Source organism: Lissotriton helveticus, chromosome 7 (genome assembly GCF_964261635.1).
Source record: "Lissotriton helveticus chromosome 7, aLisHel1.1, whole genome shotgun sequence".
In the NCBI taxonomy this organism is placed as follows: domain Eukaryota; kingdom Metazoa; phylum Chordata; class Amphibia; order Caudata; family Salamandridae; genus Lissotriton; species Lissotriton helveticus.
The window spans coordinates 368,846,870-368,865,457 of record NC_136068.1 but is presented as its reverse complement, the minus strand read 5'-3'; positions in this window follow the sequence as shown (position 1 = coordinate 368,865,457).

Here is an 18,588-nt window from a genome sequence, read left to right as displayed (position 1 = left end):
CATCAGAAGCATTCAGCGTAAGTGCAGCCAGCGATGATGCGTGGTCCGGGCGGGTCACACTGGTAGTAATATCTGTTGCCTACTGGGCTGCGTCATCTGCAATCGCGACTCGATGTGAATTGTGAGCCCTGCTGTCTGCAGTTTAGATCGAAGGCAGTAGTCAGCACAGGCATCAAGGAATGCTTTTCGTCACTTCCTCTTGACAAAATCCGAGGACATAGAGTACAGTTCATTCTGCAATTAATAAAGCAAGACTAAATTTGACTGCAGTGTAGGTCGGAGGCAGCGGTCAGCAAAGGCCCACAGTTACGTGGCATTGACTTGAGATGCACAGATTGGGAGCATTTGGTCTTCTTAACCGATTATACTCTCTTACACAATTTGCATCGGTACTAATCTTGAATTGTGAGCCCTGCTGACGGCAGTGTAGGCCGGAGGCAGTGGTCAGCACAGAGTTAGTGATACCTGAAGCACTCAGTGTGTTCACAGCCAGTCAGTGTTGATGCGTGGTCCGGGCGGGCCACACTGGTAGCAATGTCTGTTGCCCACTGGGCTGTGTCATCTGCAATCGCGACTCTATCTAAATTGTCAGCTCTGCTGGCCACAGTGTAGACTGGAGGCAGCGGTCAGCAAGGGCCAACAGTCATGTGGCGTTCACTTGTGCTGCACCGAGTTAGTGGCACCTGAATCACTCAGCGTGTATGCAGCCTACGATGATGTGTGGTCCGGGTGGGCCACACTGGTAGAAATGTCTTTTGTCTAATGAATTCTGCCTTAATAAGGCTATGTGGCGATGACTTGTGGTGCAATGAGTTAGTGGCACCTTAAGCCCTCAGCTTGAGTGCAGCCTGCGATGATGCTTGGTCGGAGCGGGCAGCACTGGAAGCAATGTCTGTTGCCTACTGGACTGCGTCATCTGCAATCTCGACTCGGTCTGAATTGTGAGCCCTGCTGTCCGCAGTGTGGGCCGGAGGCTGCGGTCAGCAAGGGCCCACAGCCATGTGGCGTTGAGTTGAGCTGCACAGTTAGTGGCACTAGAAGCATTCAGCGTGTACGCAGCCTGCGATGATGCGTGGGGCGGGCGGGCCGCACTGATAGCAATGTTTTTTCTCTAATAAATTCTGCCTTAATAAGGCAACGTGGTGATGACTTGTGGTGCACTGAGTTAGTGGCACCTGAAGCACTCATTGTGTGCACAGATTGCGATGATGCGTGATCCGGGCAGGCTGCACTGGGAGTAATGTCTGTTGCCTACTAAACTGCGTCATCTGCAATCATGACTTGATCTGAATTGTGAGCCTTGCTTTCCTCAGTGTAGGCCAGAGGCAGCGGTCAGCAATGGCCCACAGCCATGTGGTGTTGAGTTGAGCTGCACAGTTAGTGGCAACAAAAGCATTCAGCGTGTACGCAGCCTGCGATGGTGTGTGGTCTGGGCAGGCCGCACTGGTAGCAATGTCTTTTGTGTAATGAATTCTGCCTTAATAAGGCTAAATGGTAATGACTTGTGGTGCACTGAGTTAGTGGCTCCTTAAGCACTCAGCCTGTGTGCAGCCTGCGATGATGCGTGGTCCGGGCGGGCTGCACTGGGAGCAATGTATGTTGCCTACTGGACTGCATCATCTGCAGTCACGACTTGATCCGAATTGTGAGCCCTGCCGTCCACAGTATAGGCTGGAGGCAGCGCTCAGCAAAGGCCCACAGCCATGTGGCGTTGAGTTAAGCTGCACAGTTATTGGCACCAGAAGCATTCAGTGTGTGTGCAGCCTGCGATGATGAGTGCTCCGGGTGGGCCACACAGGTAGCAACGTCTGTTGCCTACTGGACTGCGTCATCTGCAATTGGGACTCAATCTGAATTGTATGCCCTGCTGTCTGCAGTGTACATCAGAGGCAGTAGTCTGTACAGACATAACTCTGTGGTGCTGTGCTGTTGGGTTCGCAGGGGACCTGTGTCGAGGAGGCCGATGGTCACGGCGGTGGCCTTGTGGTAGGGTGAGGGCCGCCGCTCTGGCATACACGGCGTTCCCATAAGTAGACCACACCCTGAGCCCCTGCCTATTTATTCACACTCCTACGCTGGAGTAGCATATTTTGAACCAACCCACTCTGCTTCTGCTTACAGGGGACGACGACACAGCTACATGACCAAGATCTTCCCCACTTCCTGAGGTAACATGGTTGTGTCCACTGTCCACAACACTACACGCACCAGCAGTATATGTAAACATGGAGAGGTCTGTGGTCTGCATAGTGAGGTCTGTCCAGCACATCACCGCTTCATTTGGCATTGTGTGCGTTGTTATTGATGAGTGACTTGCCTTCTTCACACATTCTTGGTTGCCTCATCTTCCAACATTCAGCTATTGTGAGGCTGAGGGGCCGTGCCGTTTTGGGAAGGTCTACTGTCCTGTTCTGCGCTGCCTCGGTCATAGTAGGGGGGTAATGTAAATGTGCAACGCGGAGTTGTAGTCTTCACTCCTACTGGCCCGTATTTCCTCCAGATAAGACACAACACATCATACATGAGTGGAGCCCTCACCTCCCTCATGCGTGTATAGATATATATGTATCCTATATGCCCCACTTATAAGTAAATGCTGCTACACATGTCCCAAGACAAAATGCACAAAAGGAAAAAATAAAGTAAAGAAACAAATAAGTCTTTGCTGTACCAAGAGTAAGAGATCAAGCTTAAAAATAGTGGCCTAACCATCCTGGTTAAGAAAAAATAAGGAGCCCAGGGTAATGTACTTATCTGCGATTGGAAGTTCTGCAGAGGCATAAATCTCGAAGAGTAACCAAACGGCTACTGACTCAGCAATGCCCGTTGGTAAAAATGCATTCCCAGCTGAGGTTGCTCTTGTCCTGAAGTAATCCTCTAGGAAAATAACTCTCCGAGCCTCACAACGGCTCACTGAATGCGGCAATAAAATAAATAAAGATTTATCCTTCACGCTCTAGCGCGGTAAAGACTGGCAGATCAAAGCACTCAAAACAACAGCTTCGCGCTCCAGCTTGGTGATCTCCGTCGGGGCGAAGTCCTTGAAAAACGGCTTCACGCTTCAGCGCGGTAGCAAGCTTCTGTTCACGGGACCGTCTGCAGGGATCTTCTCGAATTAATGAAAACAACCGGCACGGCTGTTTTCTTTCTTTTCCATGAAAACACAAGTGAAAGTTGACACGGTCGCGCCCCAGAGCTACCTCGCAAACTGCTTCAATCCTTGCGGTGACAACTGTGTCAAGGACCAAGAGAACCACTCCTCTGCGGCAACGACACTCCGAGACCAGGTGACAAGCACCAGGAAGTGGGAGAGAGGTGTTTTGATAGGAAAAAAGAAATAGAGGTAGGACAGGTCATCTATAGGGTTTCTGGGAAATGTAGTCCCACCAAATACCACATGCATACCTCCTATTGCCTAAATGTGACAGGGTGTTGTGGCCTTCTTATGTGTCAGAGCTGCATGATCAGTAGCTCTGTGACATGTGTTGGTCTTCAGATGTTGTTCTGGGCTGGGTTCCCTTTCAAACTGTAGGTAGTCATCCTGCTTTACACCAGTAAAAGAAAGATGTTACATTCTTACTGCTAACGCTGCTTATCACCTGTTTTTGGATTGCATTGCAGATTTGGTTGGTCATTGAAAATATCAGGACGTGGTGTTTTTGTGTTTTTTTGCACTGGAACGCTTACTCTGCATATTATTAGCGTTAGTTGTCGCTCTCATTCATGGCGATGTTTTTTGCAGAAGCTATCACTGGAAAACTGGCAATATCGGCAGTTTTGACCAAATTGAGAATGGGAAGATAATTCTTTTGCCACTTTTGCTGTGCTACAGTGCAGCTAACTCTGTCATAAGTCCTTGAGAATAAGCCCCATTGTTTTTTTGTTTTTTTGTCCAGATTGTTACACCCAGACGCTTAAAAAATAATAGTAATACTTTTTTGTCCCTGGGTTTTTTTTGTGGAATCCCCTTAGCAGGCCTAGGGGGACAAGGTTTTTGTACCCTGCCCACTTTTCTTGTTTTTTCATCTCTTTTATTGTGTTTCCCCTGGAGCTACAACAGAGTCCTAATAAACACAAGGGCTCGTTATAGAGTCACCCTATAAACCAACAGTGGGGACTGATCGTCGAGTTATCGGCACTTTAGCGCAGAAAAAGTGGCGAAAGAATTGTCGGCCGATTCTCAAGTTGATGCACATTGCCCACAGGCTGACGGTACCAACACAGCGAACAATCAACATCCTTCCGCAGACAAATCTGATCGCTATGCTGTACCTGTTGCCCTCTGGTACCTTCTAACTAACAACTGCCAGAGTCGGAGGAGTCTCACAGCCAGCCCTATTAAACCTCCTCACACGTCTTGGACGCATGTCCACAAAAGCAACGTAGGGCCCCTGTATCCACAGCACCCGCTCGTCCAAATTCATAGTATTCCTGCACAACCAACCCCAACCCCAGCCGTTGCTTGACGCCTCTGTACTCCAGATCCAAGTTTGTAGCCACTTAAATGGGGTGCGCCAGGTCATAAAGTCTAGTAGTCAACAGTAGTGGAAAAACAGAACTTTATTAGAAAAACATAAATTAACAACACATATACATCAAACGAGTGACATTCCGAATGGGGAATATCAAAAGGGCAACTTGTGGATCCAAATAACTGCAGATCGTCCTGGAAATCCCCATACTCCACATTCAGAAATCTGTTCGAAAAATGGTGAGAATCGTCAAGTGTTAGTATGGTCACAAACGTAATATGGTACAATGTATGGCACTTGGACAAACCAGAATGCTTACTGGTATGATCAATCCTGCACCAAATTACCGTAACCGAACATGTGGACGTAACCTTCGTCGGAAAGAAAAGGAATGCTGCAACCACACAAACTTCTGTTACTGTCTCATTATGCAGGATTTATCATACCTGTAAGTATCACGGTTTGTTTCAGCTTGATACACCTGCATCTTCATTTCACACACACTGCGCAGGAACAGCTGGATACCAAGCAAGGTTACCACACCATAGCAGGCTTTCTGCACATGTTGGGGGCAATTGACTGCACACATGTACTACTTGTGCCAGCTGTCCACACTGTACACAATCACTGCAACAGAAACCACATGCATTCTAACTATGTGCAGGCAAAACTGGACCACCGTGGCCTGTCCATTAATGTTGTTGCAAACTTCTCAGGCAGTGTTCATGATTCCTACATCTTTCACAAGCATCCTAGCACTAGTCCCCAGACCAGTCCACCGCCCAGCGATAACTGCCCAACCCTGCGCACCCAGACCTCAATCCTCACCTGCTCCCACCAGCGTGTCTCTAAGAGGGTCCACCATGTGCCGGAGCAACATCCTCAGCCGCCGCTGGATTCCCCGGCACAAGCCCTCAGCGCATTCTACTGCACTGCGCCAAGGAATCATCTCTGTGTGGCGTATACGCGGTCCAGCTGAGCTCACAATTCAAATTGGGTCTTGATTGCCAGGATGGTGTATCGAGGCCTGTGCATCATCATTTCAGGCTGCACACCTGCTCAGCTCTGGTAGCACTAACTCAGTGGAACTCAAGTGATTACCACGTGGCGAGAGGCCCGTGTCCGGCAAAGTGCCTCAGCTGCCACCAACTCTGAGTACTTCAAGTCATGGGAGAGAATGGAAATGGCCTCCAGCACTTGTGCCCGGACCTTTTTATTGGCAGGGTGACATGTCCTGTGACACCTAAGCTGCATGGGTGTGGTGTGGATGTAAACGAGCCGTGAGTGAGTGGTTGTGGCATGCTGACAACTAGACCTGTGATCAGCAGATCACTACAGGGAAGACCTGGGACATGTAGCGTTGTTGTTCCTTCCCTGTAAGCGTAAGTGGAGTGGGTTGACTGAAACGTGCATCCTTTACAACTTCATCAATATGGCAGTTTGAATCCACATACTCATCGAGATAGGTACAAAATGGGTGCACGACTCCACTTTTTTCAACAAAAATATATATATTTTAGTGTTTTATGAAAAAAAGAAGACATTATATACTTTTAATAAAAAACACAAAAAATAACAAAAACTATTTTTAGGATATTAAAGTTACAAACTATCACAATTTTTTTTTTAAATTACTGAAAAAAACATAGGTTTAATGAACATTATAATTAGAAATTAGCATTTAAAAAGCTTTTGAAATTCACAAAACACATAGGTTTCAGGGATGTTATAGTTAGTAATTAGCATTTAAAAAACCTTAGAAATTCATTGAAAAAACCATGGGGGATATTAGCAAGAACCTCGTTAATATTATCATCGTTTTAGCGGCAGGAAACTGCTGCTAAAACGGCGATAATGGGCTTGCTAATATGCGTTATAGAATTTCAATCGAAGCCCAGGTTAGATGTCCTGCACATCTAACCTGGTCTTCTATTGGAATTCGATAATGCATATTAGCAAGCCCATTGTTAGACCTGTCCCCAGGCATTTTGCTTACTTAATTTATTTTTGTTGGACTTGGGAATCTGTGCACTTTACCACTGCTGACCACTGAAAAAGTGCTTTTACTCACTTCTTAAAACATGGTAAAGCTGGTCTACACCTGATTAGAACATTACATTTTTTATAGGTCCCTAATAAAGTGGTACAACATGTACCTAGGACCTGTAATTCAAAATTCAAATTTCAAAAATTCAAAATTCCCTAGGGCCTGTAAATTAAATGTTGCTAATGTGCCCAAAGAACTCATTGTGCCGCCCACATATGTAGCCTTTTAAAACATGTCTCAGGCCAGCCATTGCAGCCTTTATGCAGTTCTAAACTGCCCATTCGACCTGGCAAAGTAAACCTTTTGCTAGGCCTAAAACTATTTTTTGAATAAACATAAGGCACCCCTAAAGTAGACATTATAATTAGAAATTAGCATTTAAAAAGCTTTTGAAATTCACAAAACACATAGGTTTCAGGGATGTTATAGTTAGTAATTAGCATTTAAAAAACCTTAGAAATTCATTGAAAAAACCATGGGGGATATTAGCAAGAACCTCGTTAATATTATCATCGTTTTAGCGGCAGGAAACTGCTGCTAAAACGGCGATAATGGGCTTGCTAATATGCGTTATAGAATTTCAATCGAAGCCCAGGTTAGATGTCCTGCACATCTAACCTGGTCTTCTATTGGAATTCGATAATGCATATTAGCAAGCCCATTGTTAGACCTGTCCCCCAGGCATTTTGCTTACTTAATTTATTTTTGTTGTACTTGGGAATCTGTGCACTTTACCACTGCTGACCACTGAAAAAGTGCTTTTACTCACTTCTTAAAACATGGTAAAGCTGGTCTACACCTGATTAGAACATTACATTTTTTATAGGTCCCTAATAAAGTGGTACAACATGTACCTAGGACCTGTAATTCAAAATTCAAATTTCAAAAATTCAAAATTCCCTAGGGCCTGTAAATTAAATGTTGCTAATGTGCCCAAAGAACTCATTGTGCCGCCCACATATGTAGCCTTTTAAAACATGTCTCAGGCCAGCCATTGCAGCCTTTATGCAGTTCTAAACTGCCCATTCGACCTGGCAAAGTAAACCTTTTGCTAGGCCTAAAACTATTTTTTGAATAAACATAAGGCACCCCTAAAGTAGACCCTAAACAACCCATAGGGCAGGGTCTTTTTATAAAGCTGGACATGTACTTTTAAGTTTCACCTGTCCTGGTAGTGTAAAACTCCTGAATTAATTTTTCAATACTGTGAGTCCTACCCCTCCCACATGATAACACTGGGTTACCTTTTTACATTAAATAAGTCAATCAACCAATCAATCAATCATTTGTAAAGCGCACTACACACCCGCGAGTGTCTCAAGGCGCTGGGGGGGGGCTACTGATCGAACAGCCAGGTCTTGAGTATCCTCCTGAAGGTCATCAGGTCTTGGGTCTGTCGTAGGCTCAGTGGGAGGGTGTTCCATGTCTTGGCGGCGAGGTGGGAGAAGGATCTCCCACCGGTGGCTGTTCTTCGGATGCACGGGACGGTGGCGAGTGAGAGGTCGGTGGAGCGTAGCTGGTGGTTGGGGATGTAGAAGGGGAGCCGTCTGTTGAGGTAGGCTGGGACGGTCTTGTGAAGTGCCTTGTGTGCGTGGGTGAGGAGCTTGAAGGATACCCTCTTGTTGACAGGGAGCGAGTGCAGGTTTCTCAGGTGGGGGGTGATGTGGCTGTGGCGTAGTACATCGAGGACCAGTCGTGCCGAGGCGCTTTGGATGCGTTGTAGTCGTTTGATGAGCTTGGACGGGGCTCCCGCGTAGAGGGCGTTTCCGTAGCCAAGTCTGCGACTTTTGTTTGGGAACAGTAAGGCAAAGAGGAACTACATGTTAGCAGGATGGGCCACCCTGCCAGGATGCTTGGGCCGGACCTGTTTCCTGCCCCACTTCAAAGGAGCTGCCTCAGTACACTCACAAATAACTGTATTCTAGCCCTTTGTCACCCCAGACCCCTTGGAGACTGGGCAGGAAGGTAGGAAATTTCAGAACTCTTTGTAGTAGTAAACTCCAGAAGTGTTTTCCACTTCAAAGCTGGTACCAGGAATATAAATAGGACCCTCAGACCCACTCCTCAGTTCACTTCTGGACCTGTGGAGGATACTCAGAAGGGCTACCGTGCACTTCAGAGGACTTCCCCACTGCTGGAATCGTGCCTTGAACCCTCAGAGGACTGCCAATGGTGCTGGAGATTTGCCTTGCTGCTTGAACCCAGGACTAAGAGAGTGGCTCCAAGGTGGAGTTGATTGGCCTCCTGTTCTGGACTACAGGGAAACACAAATCTCCAACAACTTGAGCCCTGCACCTGAACCCAGCTTGATGTGAGTTCTACCCTCCAAATGGTCCAAATCCACTCCTGGGGCCTTGTAAGTGGTTCCAAAGGTGCTCAAACAGCCTAAAACCAAAATATGAGAAGTTTTCAGCCAAAAGTTGCCTCGAGAACCGAGAGGAGACAGGGGCCTACCTGTTCACTAATTCGCTCTAGGTGCATCGAAAGTCCGCCTGACTTTGTGGTAGCCCTCACTATGTTTTTCTCCACAGCAAATGGCTCCTCACAGAGGGTATTGCCTTCGTGGATTTCTTGTTGGATGCAGCCTGCAGCTTCATCCCACTAGAGATTTTTGACTTCCAAAAAAGAGACTAATTCCAAGTGTAGAAATTTTCACTGCATCTTCGTCCAGCATGAACATGATGCCCTCTTGGACAGCACCAACTGTTATGTCCTGCTAATCTTGACCTTCTCAGACATTTTTCTTCAAAATGTCTTCTTAATCCGAAAGTAATTGGAGACTGAACCCAATTCATCTCGTATATCTGAACCGTATTCTTTCGTGAATCTGCCGTAACTTTCTACTTGACCCAGTCTTGTGCAACTAGATCTCTGCAATTGGCACTTTGATTTTTTCGGCAATTGTTTTTTTATGAAAAATCTAAAGAACCATAACTATTATTCTAGCGATTGGATTTTTGTAATTTTGGTATCAAAAAATTGCTTAAAGTTTTCTCTATTTTTCTAAATTGGTACAGGTTTTTTCTAGTCTTGTATTTTTACTACTAGTAAAGTTAGACTTTAGTTCTAAACTTAAACTTTAGGTCTAAACTTTGTAAACCAGGCCCCCCAATTTCCAACAACTATATACAGTCACTAAAACAAACTTCTAAACTGCTTACGGCCAGTGACAAATTTACAATGGTGATTGCTGGTGGAGGCCAATGACACTCATTTTTGGGGAATGGGACTTTTTTCATTAGATTTTCACCCGGAACAAGAGAGAAAAACACACAAAACACGGACTGAAACAGAAAGAGAAAGACAGAAAAATAGTGACAACAAGAAAAAGCAGAGATGAGAAAGAACCAGCAAGAGTGAGATACCAGAGCATAGAGTCTATGGTTGTGAATAAAATAGGCATGAGGAGCAATCAAGACTAAGCAGCACTCCCAATGTGTGGAGTGTGGGCTGCTGGACTTTGGCCCCCAAGACCTTTTGTTTCACAAATTAAACACGGCATACAGCCAATCATTTATGGCAATCAGCTGCCTACAATCGCACAGTCCACAATTGGAGCCTGAGTTGATTGCAATGCAGCAAACATGTCCTTTCATGATAACAGCTAATTCTTTCTTGCCTTGTTGGTTTGCAGAGTCCAATCAATCAATAATCATTATTTGATCATTCTGAAATTGATCCTAAAAGACAGGCATGTTACATAATACACAAGTTTTGAAAAAGAACAATATATATATATATATATATATATATATACATATTTAAAATACAAGAAGAAAACATACATGCCAAGACATTAAACCTTGCTTAAAATTCCAACAATAAAGCATAAAACACTATATTACATTGAGTAATTTGAGTAATTTGTACAAAGGACTAAGAAAGCTGAGACAAAGTGCAGTTTGGGAAGAACATAACACAATGTAGAGAGGAGGGATGGGGAGCTAGTGGTAGGTAATAGGTCCAGTACCAGTGCTTCCAAAAATATACATTATATTCACTAATAGGTAACTGTTCCTGTAAAAAAAACAGTTGTCAACCTATTATGGTTAAGAGCCAGTGTCAATGTGGTATCAAAAACAAGGTTAGGTTGGGTCTAGGTGAAGGTGGGGGAATTCCTCCTTGGGGAAATAGTGCCCTCACACACCCTTGCGAGTGTCAAGCTTCATCATCAGGATTTGCTCCTCGTGGGGTTGCACTGCTCCCTGATTCCCACAGTTCTTTTCTCTTTTCACAGTCCTGATGAAGCGCACTGTGATCCACTAGAGACCCACCCGATGTGCTAAACATGTTGACCAAATTGCACTTTTTTATCACTTCCACGGATTGAGAGCAGCAGGAACATACTTGTCCATCCACAACATTTGCTTTAAGGAGAGGTTCCTATCCATAGCTTTTTTAACTTTACCTTCCAGACCCTCGTATTAAAATTGTTTTTGGGTACCGTAAGGTAATTTTATCTACTCACACACACTTTTAAACAGGCCCACACACCCACATGCATAACTGCGGTACCTCCTTCAAAAGATCTCCTACAAAGAGCCCTCTCACAGGGCCGTGGGGGACAGCAGCCCCACCCCCACGAGGAGCAAACCTCAATGATGAAGCATGACACTCACAGGGGTGTGTGAGGGCACTCATTCCAAAAGTAGGAATTCCCCCACATTCCCCTAGACCCAACTTAACCTTTATTTGGAGACCACATTGACACTGTCTCTCAACCATAATAGGTTGACGACCGGATATTTTTTACAGGAACAGTTAGGGAAGAACCACCATTAATTAGAATAACATTGCCTTCCTCAAGCATAGAATACTTCTCAAAAAGCAAACAACAGTTATCATATTCATTTATTTGCTGTAAAAAAAGAAAGCATGGCAGCTTCACATTTAGTAAATTTATATCTACACAACAGGGGCAATACAAATTTCCTAATATAGGTTAGGTAATAATTGCAGAAAAAAACTAAGTGAAATAAAGTCTGATTTGATTGTTCGTCACACAGGCAAATACAGGTATCAGCTGAGGAGTATTGCCCTAATGAAAACATAACAATCAACATATCGTCCCTAATCAAAATTGCGTTAGTAAATTACGTTCATACGCATTCTGCACAAAATGTAAATATGGGGTGAGCTGGGATGTCATCTGAATAAAGCAATAGTCCCTTACAGGTGGTTTCACCACTTCCACAGCCTCCCTAGCACCCTTCCTGTGCTTATTAGACAGTCTTGGACCCTGTGTTTCTCTTTTTTAGTAATGCTATCCAGGGTCTCAAAAAATATGCACAACACTAAGCCAAAGTAGTATCCCTTTTATACTTTAGCCATGGCATGTTCAATCTGTGATAACACAAAAGGCAATCCCTAACAACTTGATTAAGCTCTGCTTCCTTGTCCGCCCAAATAAAACACCAGAAAGCCAAACAACCTACTTCACTAAGATCCTGAACATACTCCAGGCCTAATTCTTGATGCAAGGAAAACATAGGGTATGGGGGCCCCCAACAGGCAACAGCAGAATCTAATTTCCTTTACTTCAAAAGATCCTGCGTCTCTATAGGCCGATACCCCCATACCGTACGTCACGGTTGGAAGCCACTTCCTTCTATGAATTTCTAGAATCCGGGCCACTGGTTTTCTGCCAATGCAAGCAGCAAGGGAAAAGGTAGTGCCAACAGCAGGAGAAAAAAACAAATCAGTCTGCTTCTAAAACACACAAACCAGGTACAAAGGTCATCACAGTCCAATCCAAGATATAGAAAGGAACTCACCCTACATAATTTTTTTCTTTCAATGGATAGGGTATGAGTTCTAGCGTTCCTAGGGCCACACACCATAATAAACGTTTTAGAGAAATTTGTCTCCAGGTCTAGACCCCTTAAGAATGTCACAAAACTAGTAATCAAATTCCTCAGGCCATTAGCCATTCTGACAAGAAGCACCACTTCATCCACATGTAATAATGTGGAACAGCCCTTTTCTCAACATGCGGTATGTCCACCCCAGCAGCTACCAAGATCCTCTCCAAATTGTTAATGTATAGTTTGAAGAGGATATGGGGCTTATACACAACCTTGGCTTCCTCCTCATTAACTTTAAATGGAGCAGGGCACTAGCCAGCCTACCCAAATTTTACTAAGGCCAGAGGATCCCGATGTAGGAGTCTTAAGAAAGAGACAAGGTCAGCCTCAAGTCCCATGGACTCAAGAGTAGCCCACAATTTTGACCTGTTGACACAATCGAATGCGCTCAATAGAGCCATAAATGCAAGATGGGTTGGAGTGCCCTATAGATATTTCTATATAACCACGATAAGATGTAAGTTCAGACACTGCTGTATTGTCCCTAGGTCCTTCCTAAAACCATATTGCACAAGCAAGAGATTAGTACTCTTGCTTACGTAGGAAAGAAGCCGTTCTAATACAACTCTACCAATTTTTTGGGTGGTAGAATCAACCAGGGATATTAGGTGATAGCACCTTGGGTCATGGGCATTACCCACTTTGAAAATAGGTACAGCAATTGAAAGGCACCATAAAGGCTGAATCCCCTCTTGACAAACTGAGTTTAAAAAAGTAGTAAGAGGAGCGGTCCAAATGCCTGGGTCCTCTTTGAATAAATCCAAAGGGACCCCGTGTGGTCCCAGAGCCATTTTGTCAAAAGAGAAAGCAGAGATGAAAAAGGAGTAGCAAAAGCGCTATACCAGAGCATGGAGTTTGTAGTGGTGAATAAAATAGGCACGAATTAAGCACTGCATACAGACAGTCCTTTATAACAATCAGCTGCCTAAAATCGCACATCCCACAGTTGGAGCATGAGTGGACTGCAATGCCTCATTATGAAACAAGCACCAAACATCCTTTTATGATATCAGAGAATTGTTTCGTGCCTTGGTAGGTTTGCAAAGTTATGGTATACTTGCTCTGGTTGGTTTGTAGAGGTATTTAAATGCATATAACATAAAAGGTGACAGAATCATATGTAATGTACAGTTAGAACCTACCTGTGGAATCCTACGCAGGCCTAAAATTCTGGCCACTTGAACTGATGAAGATGAGCGGGTATCTCCAAGTATAGCCACCATTTTCAGAGGGTGCTGGCAGCTGTAGTTTGGGACTGTATCCCCCTCTCCTGACAAAAGCCATAGGGAGCCTTGGGCTGGCAGACAGTCCGAGTCACAAGTGTCAAGAAATCTGAATCCTAGTGTCACATTACGCAGCAGGTTGGGATTTTGGTTGATCTCCTCTGTGGCAAATACCATGGCAAGGGCACATTGGTACATTTCAACATAAATTCTGTAAAAGTTTAAACATAGTTTTTACTTATTACCCCAGGGTTCTGTAGAAAAACCATTACATCAGGAAACATTTACATATTATTCAGACTGGTGACTGTTTTCAATCATTCAATTCATACCATGTAATGTGTGTAAACAAGCTTACAGCTGAGAGTTATGCAACAATAATACATGGGTCCAAATGTTTGCACAAAGATCCAGATCTGTGTAGATGCTGGTGATGAGGCAATGCAGCTGGAAACATCTTACATATCCTCTGAGCCTTCCTCAATGTTTTTTATTAAATCTGGTGCACCATTTGAAAAACTAGTGACTTGACCTTTATTCCATTGATGCCATTAGCATTACTGCATGATATTCAAGCCATTGTGGATCTAACTCCACCTGAAAAGAGGTGGATGGATTCTGCTTTGGCAATGATCAAACTTTGTTTGCTAGGACACTGGAAGATGTCAAATTCACCACTCATGAGGAATATATGTTTGATCGCTATTGCCAGAGCGGTAACAGATTAACAGTTAATGTATAGACTTAATAATAAGGCTCATATTTTCAATTACATTTGCATCTTAATTCCTCCGTTAGGATTGTGTATGACTCTTTATAATTGTGCTTACCTGAATATCCCTTTGTGAAGTTAAGGAGTTAGGCCTATTTGGGGCATGGGGTAGGCTGAACCTTATATATCAAAACACACACAAAAATTGCCCACACCAACCTTGATTTAAAAAAGTCTTCACATGAAGATCAAACACTGATTTCTTTGGTTTGACCTGGTATTTTCATTTATACCCTTCTACTTTATCATTCTTTTACACTATTTGTTTCACATTTATGCATGAAAAGGAAAAAATATACATTCTATATATTTACATTAATATACAATGCAATTTACAAACATGTATTTACATTCCACATATTCTCTAAGAAAAATAAACATCATACTTCCCAAAAACAATACTTTATACAAACAAACATCATATATTTATGTTTTTTCTTTCAATTGAGTGAATCTATATCCAAAAGTAAAGGACAAAGTGAACAAAGAAACACAGTCACTAAAAGAAAACCAATTTTGCAACTAGCTAGTGCTAGTTCACACTATAAATGACATTACTCGCTCCTTCAGGTGTGTTGACACATTACATATCCAGGAAACCAGTTCCTGGATTCTCATCAGGGCTTTGTCACTTTTCTGTGTAAGATGCAAAAAAACAATAAAGTTTTATTTACAAACTTGACGCCTATCCTCTATCTCACATTACACTGCTAGAGTTTCGAAGCTTATTTATGTACCTGTATCAGTCTGGCAAGCTGGACCTTCCACGGTTTGAGAGAAGGCTCAGATTACACTGTATCTCTCTTCATTTAGGAGATAATGGCTCATTAGATTCATGAGGGATATTAATTCTCTAAAAAAGAAGAATATTGAAATGTGTATGACAACGCTATTTATTTAGCGTTAAAAACACAGATGGTTGAAAGGAACTACAACCGCTATAAAAAAGCGTACCTCTATTTCGTAAATTGAAGTCTCTCTTTAAAGTGGTATTTGGCCTGCCAATCTGTATTTGCAGATGAATTCTACCAAAGAAAATAGTACCTATTAGGGCTACACTACTTGTCAACTCAAAGATTCAAACATGTTTCACGTTTTGCGATGAACTGCATGTGTCACGTACCTTTTGAACGGTGTGCGGAGCTGGCACTAATCCTTTTCATAAACTCAAACGTTACTTTGTGATCCCAGCAGCTTCCATAATAAAAGCTAACAAGGGAAACAAGGAAAGGATACAATTGTAGCCTTCTACTACTGGGAGCCAGAACAAATGTTAAACAATCTCCTGCAGGACTATATTAAAAGCGTACCTGATCGTGATTCAAAAACTGGTACTCAATACGTTTGCCATGGTGTTTAAGCGAGAGGTAATGTGCCAGCCAAAGTTGTTGTATCCCGCGAGCGTAGGCGTTTTGCAATAACTAAGATCGCATTCTACCATAAACACGATCTAAACAAACATTGTTGCGTTAACAGGAACCGTTTGATACTCGACATCAAGCCGGCAAACGTATTGACCTAGTTTAAGGTTTATGGTATATTTGTTCTCCAAAGTAGGTTTGTTTGAAAAAGTGAGTTTGTGACAATGTAAACAAGCATTTGCAATGCAATTGGTCTAAGTGAAAAAAGAACAATCAAATGTTTTTAAATGTAAATTACAATGTTTTTGACTTTTATGTTTTTGTTTGCAGTGCTGTGGATGTATGTTGTTTGTAGTGGAATTTTGTGGTTTGAAGTGGAATTGTTAGTTGTGAAATTGTGTGGGGTGGATTTGTATGGTGTTTGGTGCATTTGTGTAGTGGAATTATGTACCATGATGAACAGATAGAGTGAGAGCTCTATAAAATAGATAGAAATGATCTACAGGCAGAGTAGGAGAAACAGTGTGCAAGAAAGAGGGAAAAAGGGTCAGAGAACGCTATAGGCGCATAAAGGGGCTGTGTTTGTGTATGCAGAAGACACCAAAAGAAGAGGAGGAGAATGTGTCAGTGGTGCCTTTGCTTGTCTTGGAAGCCAGTCAGCATTCCGAATTACAACACTGAGTTTGTCCTATATGCCTTTATTGTTGTGCTCTAGATGGAACAATTTCTCATACATTCCTTGAGCAGAACCCACATGCCCTCCATGTAATTTGTAAAGCACCAGTTTTCCATACTTTACTTGTTGGAAACCCCCCAAACCTATGGTTACCAGTTCACTTTTACCCATTGGAACTCCTTGCCCGATGCCGTTATTTATTATATCAGTGCATGCAGTGAGTTTTGTCTCCGTTAAAGTGATTCAAACAAATTGGAAACACACTAATGAAAACAATGACGTGTTATAAAGAAGAAGATAAAGAAAACCCATGGCTGGAGATATTTCCATTTACAACTGTATATGTGCTCTATATTTACCAGAAAGAACTGAATGAAGCTCGACACACCCACTTGTAGAATTATATCTAATGCTGACCAAGCTTCCCAGTGCAATTTCCTGTTTCCTACAAATTTCCATTTTTTTAAAACTTCTTTTTTTATTAAACTTACAGATGCATCATAGACATCACCCTTATATTCCCATTTTAAGTTGACATAATTAAAGGACATTTCTTTCGCCTATTGCACTTTTAACTCTTGTTTCTCCCAATTCAGTTTACATTTCGGTAGATACTTTATTCCAAACAGATCCAGGCACCCCCATCTTATTCCTGCATGTCCAACCTTATTCACTTCAATGTCACATTTCAGATTCCTCTATATTCCATCCATTTGTTCACTATTTTATCCCATTCCTCAGGACATCCCTGGCTTTCAAGGACTACTTTTTTGGCTGCCCCACATCAGTCAAGATCATTCTCCCAGTCTGTAACTCAGAGTGAAAGAGCTGCCCCCATGCCCTAGCTATGTCCCTTTTAGCAATTACAGCTGCTAGAAGTAACCATGTCCTAGTACACCATGGCCATTTGGTCTCTCCAGTGATGCATAGTATGTGCCATCTAGCATTCAGTAGAACTGGTTGCCCCATGGCTCTAGACATCACCTGCCTGATTTTGCTCTAATATCTGTGCAATCTCGTGCACTCCCAGAGCAAATGGTAGAAAGTAACCTCTTCTCTACAGCCCCTTATGCATATGTTTGAATCACTTTTACCCATCTTGTATTTTGTCTGGTTCTCATTTGTATGACCTGTGAAGGATTCTAAGTTGTATGAGGCGGAATCTTGGTCTTACGGCTACTTCGCTAGGGCTCTGTATTGCCTCCTGCCAGTTATCATCTTCTATTGTCCCCACATTTTTCTCCCATGCCTCCCTCAGTGTCCCGGGTGGATGAGATTTATTATTCATACCTTTTTTTATATATGGGAAGGAGTTTTCTCTGTGAGTGGGTCTAGGAGTACTCAATCTTCTAGTGGCACACTTTCAGGTATTTGTACTCCCACTGTCATATGTGCTTTAATGGCATGGCTCAATTGTATATATCGGAACTGTTCGGTGTCTGGCATTTGATAGTCTGTCTGTCTGTAAGGTTCGGAAATCTATAATCTTTTGGGCTTTCCATACATCTCCTAAATAGTCAATACTTTGTTGTGATCACGCATGAAAACCCCCTTAACCCATGTATCCTCCTTAGGAGGTCACTGCTCCATAGATGCGTTTGTTCTATTAGCTTGCTTTCCCATCCCAGGAATCGCCTCTCTCCAGATCCATATGGTTGTTTGCATATATTGCGGCAGCTTATTCGTCAAGTCCTTGCTGAACAGTGTGCCTAGATATCCTTTCTGTCCCATTGAAAGAGTGTCCATGCGGTATGCTGGCTCTTTTTTTCCCGCAAACATCCAGGTATTAATGGCAACAAGTTGTGCGGCCCAGTAGTACTTACAGATGTCAGGGACTGCCAGCCCCCATTGTAGACCCCTCACTGTAACTTGTGTAGCACAATTCTAGAGTTCCCGCCATCCCATAGCAATTGTCTTATCTGCGAGTCTACGTCACGGAAAAAGTCTACAGTGATTTTTTAAGGGGTGTTTTATAGACCATACAGGAGGCGTGGTAGCACCATCATCTTAAATAGGGCCGCTCTTCCAACTAATGAGAGCAACAGTGTTCTCCAATATGTCACGTCTTTACGTAATCTATTTACTTAGGGCTATAAATTGTCCTCTAGGAATTCAGTTTCTGTGTGCGATATTTGGATGCCTACACATTTACATTGATCCCTAACCTTTATTG